Raw genomic sequence first — 6939 nt, 5'->3', positions numbered from 1 at the left:
GAAGAGATTCACCCAAAAGTTCTTGAGTAAAGGCTATCTATCCTGGCCTGATACTAGAAGGCTTTAAGTTTTTTCAAACTTAATTCTGGTGTCAGACTAAAGTCTTTATCATCCTTGAATACCAGTGACCCGCTAAATATGTCAATGACCAAAACACCCTTCAAACAGGGGGAAATCTTCTTTCCCATTCACATCATCTCTAAAAATATCATAATGCGTCTATAGTGTTCATTTAGTAGGTGCTTCCAATGTGAATTTAAGGTATGCTCAGCTTCTCCATGTCAAAACTTTAATAAACTAGCCAAAACCTTAAAACAGAATAACAGGGAAATATAGGTTGTGGTTTATTTTGGAGGAATTGCCATTAGCCTTACTACAAGGCTAATCTTCAAACATGACTCTAAAGAAAAGGTCAGCAGCCTGAACTCAAACAGAAAAGGTTGTTAACAGATGAATGCAATGATGAGGGCTCTCGTGGGTGGGTCAGCTCCGTGACTTTTGACCACCTCAAAAACACAAGCTGTGAAAACACAAGCATTCCTTCATTTTACTTATCATTTGGATCCTAAGCTCCGATTCACTTTTTTTCAAAACTTATTTTGGAGCCAACAGCGATTGGTAAGTGAAAGGCTACCTGGGGCTGATTGTCAGCAGCAGCAGGGCCCCGCATCGAGGAGAATTATGGCTCTTGTTCACAAGAGCATGTTTATAATACATCTGAAATTGCCTGGCAGAGGGTCTTTGAGGAGACTGCAGAGCAAGGGTGGAAAGAGATAAGAAAATGGCTTGAAAAAGACACTCTAGTGATTTAGAAAGTTCTTTGGGGGGATATTTTCCCTCTCTATTCAGTCTTTTCCATTATCAACTCGATTTTATTTAGTATCTGTATATGAAGTTTAATACTTGCTTTTAAATTTTTTTCTAACTAAATAACTGTGTGCAAGGTCCAGATGATTCTTAGCAGTCACACACTTTGCATTTAATGCCCATTTAGTTACCTGGGGACAACTTGCCTCAGACACCTGGACTTGATGTGGCAACCCTTTACAAGCCACTACCTGACCAGGCCTGAGGAGTGAAACAGTGTGGCAGGCTCAGACAGACCTGGGGTGTGCTACTCCTCAACTACTAACTGTGTGACGTTGTGAAGGACACTTACCTTCTCTGAGCTTGGGCGGCAGAACTAGAAAAGGCCTGGGAGGGGAAGGTGTGACAAGTATTAAAATACAAGTGCCACAAATTACATTTCAGGACTACTTTTAAACTATTCTCACCAAAAAGCATCTTCACAATAGACAAATTTTCAATTCTCACGATGTGGTCACTTACAAATGAAGATTACATATTATTCAACATATTATCACATAGTTCTTTCTGTTTGAAGGGGCCAAAGTCTAGATATAACGTGTAACCCCACTAAATTCTATTCCTGAGAACAAAGGGTAATTTCTGCTCAGCAATCCTCGGTGGGTATGTAAATGAATGCTGCTGAGATATTCAGAAGCTGATACCAATACAAAGTGAAGTGTAATAATCTAAATGTGCCATTGCTTTCCCCTGCTACTAATTACTTGCTTTAGGCTTTTTTCACCAGTATTTTGTCTCCCTGCCTTTACTGTACAGACTGAATGGACACCCAACTACATAGGATCACTACAATTTCTTAACACAACTTTCAAGCCTTGTTATTATTTTATTGGCTTGTTTGCTACTCTGGCTGTGACCACTTAGCAGAATTGGCTAAAGTGCAAAACGGCCCAAATCACAGTTTGTATGGGCTAAATAACTCTTTGTTCCATGGAAATAGAAATCACTCTGACAACAGGGAGCACATTCATTGGTTAAAAGGAAGATCAAAACTACTGCATCTCAGAAGGTATGGTCACCCAAAGACTAACAGATAACCGCTGATTTACTAAAAAGTTAGACGGCACAAAATAAAATTGAATTGTCTCTATGACGCTTGGTAGTATCTTCCCTCCGCATGAAATAATTCTTTCCATTGTTAAGTACAGCCACTCTACCTCCACCCCTGTTTCCTCAGAAAGACTCAGACGTACTGATCAAACTTAAAGGCAAGTCCAAAGGATGTTTACCGTGCTTACTCAGAGACAGCCTCTCCTTTTGGACACAAAGGCCTCGTGTCTAGCAAAAGCTCGCTAGGTAGCTTACCCTTCTATCAGAACAAGTTCTGAACTTGAGAGGCTCTTCAGGCTCTCTTGATAATTAGTTCCTTATAGACCTGCTCCTCCAACACTAATTTAATAGACATAAATCCAAAGATTTATTCAGCTTATGCTTGAGCCATACTTGAAGCCACCAATCATTAACCATACAGGTAACTGAGAATAATTTTCCTGTTACTTATTTTACAGGGATTCAATATGATTTTGTACCAAAATAATCTGTTTTCGAATGACTCCCACTACATAAGTGATGATAGCAGACGAGGACACGGAGATGTATGAAAACCCAGAGCAGCCACCCCAACTCATCCTTTCCCTCACAACCACCTCCCCTTCATTTCAAGAAAAACAACTTGAAAACTGGACTAAATCATTCTAATCAGAGTCACATTCTCCAAATTATGCATGAGTGTCAGAAATTAGGAGAATTAAAAGAATAAATGAAATTTGGGGAAGCACCTAAATATTAGTATCAACTTACAATTTGTATTATTAATGAAGCAATATAGAACAGAATAATAGAATTTTACAAATATTAATAAACATTGCACCCTGAACACTATGTCTACAACTGTGCTAATAAGCAACATTCCTTACTCTTTCTCATTTACTCCTCACAACAATAATTGACAGGTGCTATTATTATACAGCTTCATTTTATAGTAGAGAAAAATGAGTCTTGGGAAAGGTTAAATAATTAACCCAAAGTCAACCAAATATTAAATGGAATAGCTAGGATTCAGATACAGGTCTCTAGCCAACTCCAGAGATTTTGATCTCTATTCTTTGCTCCCATTTTCATTGATTCATTCATTCTTTTTATTCTTTCAAAAAAATATTTACTGAACATCATCAAGGTGAGTTTTGGAGTTGACATTCTGATGTAGACCAGAAATGAGAAAGATAGTTCCTATCTTTAAAAAAATTTATACTTACCTGGCCTACTATCTTTAAAGGACTCAACATGTAAGAAGTGTATCTGAACAATGATATAATTATCCTTGGTTGCATAATAACTTAATTTTTTTCCACTTGACGAACACTAACATCTTGGAAGAGATCCAGAAGGACTAGCAAAGACCCTCCCCCAAAATTATTCTGAATATAGATGCAAAGGAGAAGCAATGGAGGGTAATCCAGAATCAAATTGTGCATGCCCTGAATGGCTGGGTAAGTGCACAACAATTTATGAAGCAGCCTCAGTTTCTGAGAAAGGGAATTCCGTATTTAATAATGCTAGCTAAAATATAAAATAATTCAAAATTGACTGTTCTATCTTTGTGAAAACATTTGTGGGAATAATCTAGAAGACAGGATGGTATCAGACAAAGAACATAAACTATGGAGTCAAAAAAAATCTGTGTTTGAATCCTGGCTGATCCATGTTCTGGGCAAAATATTTAAATTCTCTGAAACTGTTCTCACATCAGTAAACTAGAGATGATAATAATGTTATCCATCTTAAAGGAGTGCTGTGAAATAATCAAGAAATACTCTACACCAGAGAGAGACTCAGTACACGGTATAGCTTTTAGCACTGCTCTATCTTATGTCCTTTTATCCTCAGGAATAGCATGATATATAGGTCCCCTTGTCTTCTCTCCTTACTGTAGGTGAATTCCTCCTAAAGCCGCATATTTGGTCAATGAAAAAAAACTTTATGATAAAAATAAAATGAATTAATTCTAGGACACATGAGGTATTATTCTCCTCTGAGAGACTATTCAAACTCAAACTCAACTCCAAAACACCTATTATCATATTCAGAAAATAGGTTTTTTTTCTCTTCTATTTTTTAAAACCAACCTTATGGAGGTATAATTTAACATACAGTAAAATTTATATTTTTTTGTGTATAGTTCTATGACTTCTGACAAACACATATAGTCATATAACCACCAAAATCAAAATACAAACTGTTTCACCACCCCCAAATTTCCTCATGCCTATTTGTGGTCCATCCCTCACAACACCCAAAGCCCCTGGCAATTCTGATTTGTATTTCTGTGCCAATAGTTCTGCCTTCTCAGAATGTCATAACAGAACCATCACGTGTTATAAAGTAGTCTTTCAAACTTGGCTTTCCTTACTGAACATAATGCACTGAGATTCATCCATGTGATTGCATGTACCAGTAGTTGTCCTTTTATTTTACAGTATTTCATTGTAAGGATGCACCATAGTTTGTCCACTTGAAGGACATTTTGATCTTTACAGTTTGGGGCAATTATGAATAAAGCCAATACAAACTTTCACTTGCAAGTATTTGTGTGAATGCAAGTTTTTTTTTTTAACAATATAACATTTTTTATTGATTTATAATCATTTTACAGTGTTGTGTCAAATTCCAGTGTAGAACACGATTTTTCAGTTACACATGAACATATATATATTCATTGTCACATTTTTTCCTCTGTGTGCTACCATAAGATCTTGTGTATATTTCCCTGTGCTATACAGAATAGATAAACAAGATTATACTGGAATGTAAGTTTTCATTTCTCATAGGTTTTCAAATTCATACTAGGTAAGTATCTAGATTTGGAACTGTCAGATTGAATGGTAAATGTAGCTTTACTTTATGAGAAACTGCCAAATGGCTTTCTATAGTAGCTGTATAATTCTGCGTTTGCACCAGTAATATATCAGAATTTCAGTTGTTTCACATCTCCAACAGTACTTTTAAAAAGAGGCATTCTAATAGGTGTGAAGTGATATCTCATGATGGTTTCAATTTGCATTTCACAAATGACAGCTAACTTAAGTTTGGCCAGCACTCTGCCCTCCCTGTTGTTAAATGTTTTTCATAACACACCTTCACCCTGTAGACAAAAAATGTTGCCTGCCATTTCAGTAAACAAAGGATGTTACTGTCATAAAACCATCAGCCACTGCAGCCACCCCAACAGTGTACCCTGAAGGGAATTCAAGATGGAGAAAAAAAGGATACTGCCCCTAGGCAGTTAAGAAGTATATCAAAAGAAAAATTTCAGTAAGCCCAGAATCTTGCATAGTCTCATACATAGAAAAGCACTAAAATCATTAACTTGAGATGTGTTTTTTGTGAGTAGCAGTAATTTTTTGATGTTGGACTACATTTTTTTTTTTCAGCGAAACTCCTCAATATCCTGGCTCCTTCCTTACCTCTTTGGAACAGTCCCTCAGAGCTGTCTGAGGCTGCTACCCAGGCTACAGTCCTCAATAGGTCCCTAAGTAAAATACACCTTTCAACTTTAAGGTTGTGCTGTTTTTTTTTTCAGTCAACAATGCCTTCTCATAATTTAAGGTAATGGGAAATACATTAAGATAATGTAAACCTTTGTGAGACAGACAATATCCCACTGCAGTACTCAACCACACCTCAATATTTGTGTGCACAGCTTTTACTATACAATTTTGCCATTCTTTCTACGCTGCTGTGTAGTTTTCTTCTGATTTTTTTTTACATCTGGGAACATTATATTTCCCAACTAGCTTGAGTCTTCAAAAAGACAGTAAGTTAATGATCTCTATATTAAACTTTTTTTTTTTAAATATGGAACACTTCGTGCATTTCCATGTCATCCTTGTGCCAGGGCCATGCTAGTCTTCTCTGTATTGTTCTAATTTTAGTGTATGTGCTGCTGAAGTGAGCACTATCTTAAATTTGTATTATACTAAGAGCCTTACCCCACAAATGCTTGTGAAGTGAACTGAGAGCATTTAAGTCACAACTTTGTCCTGTCCTTCTCCAAGCTAAACGTCACCACTTGCTGATAGTCAAAAATGAACAGAAGACAAAGAAGGAAGTATTAAGGGCATGGAAACATTTGAGAGCCTAAGAGGCGACTGGTGAGAACTCTAAAGAAAGATGAAGAGAAAATGCAAAGTGAAGTATTATACAAAGTAAACTAAAAAGCACAAGCAAAAGTAAGAGGCATTAGAAAAATAAGCAAAGAGAATATTGAAAAATATAAGAAAAGGAAATAATTCAACATATTACAGGGTAGGACTGAAGAAAAGAAATATGACAAAAATACTTATACGCGAATACATCTATTTTGTTGATAATATTTATTTTCTTGGTCTATAAGTTAAATATTTTTAAGTTAAATCAACCCTTCTGATTAAGATGTAGAATGATAAGTAATATATTATTTGCTACATTTCTGGGGATAATGCTTAAACAGATTTTTTTCTATTAACAAATCACCTGAACTTTTATGAAAATTGAAAACATTAATACAGACTCAAAACAGCCAAGATACTAACATGTAAGTGAGACCGAGGAGATGACAGGAGAGACCTAGTGACCCCCTGATGACCATCATCATAGTACTATGGCTTCAAATACTAGTGAACACTGACAGCAACCCTTCCACTACTCTGAACTCTGTGTATTCAACTGCTCACACAGTATCTCCCTTTGAATATCTGATAATATGTCTAAATTTTTTCATGGTCAAAACAGGAGTCCTTACATGCTCTTCACATCTGCTCTAACTCCAGTTTCCTCCAACTCAGTCAATGACAACTCTAGTCTTCCACTTGCCAAAACCTTAGTCAGTCTTCACTTTTTCTTAAAACCACTCTATTCCATCAACAAGGCCAAAAAGCTGCACTTTCAAAATATACCCAGAATCCTACCACTTCTTATCTCAATAATCAAAGCTACCATCCTCTCACCAGAATTACTGCAACGGCCTTCTAACTGGTTGCCCTATTTTCACCCTTGTTTCTCTGGGCTTATCTCTTACTAATTCCTGTCTGGCTC

General features: G+C 36.4%; 1 non-coding gene across 1 annotated transcript; it reads right to left on the bottom strand.

The window, feature by feature from the left end:
- Positions 1 to 5715: 5715 nt before the first annotated feature.
- LOC116154158 (U6 spliceosomal RNA) lies at positions 5716 to 5822 on the bottom strand. Its single transcript, XR_004138043.1, has one exon. It is a non-coding gene; the product is annotated as a U6 spliceosomal RNA (small nuclear RNA).
- Positions 5823 to 6939: the final 1117 nt, after the last annotated feature.

Source organism: Camelus dromedarius, chromosome 7, assembly GCF_036321535.1.
Source record: "Camelus dromedarius isolate mCamDro1 chromosome 7, mCamDro1.pat, whole genome shotgun sequence".
Taxonomy (NCBI): Eukaryota; Metazoa; Chordata; class Mammalia; order Artiodactyla; family Camelidae; genus Camelus; species Camelus dromedarius.
The sequence above is the reverse complement of the archived record's forward strand: the minus strand, read 5'-3'. Positions and strand labels throughout refer to the sequence as shown.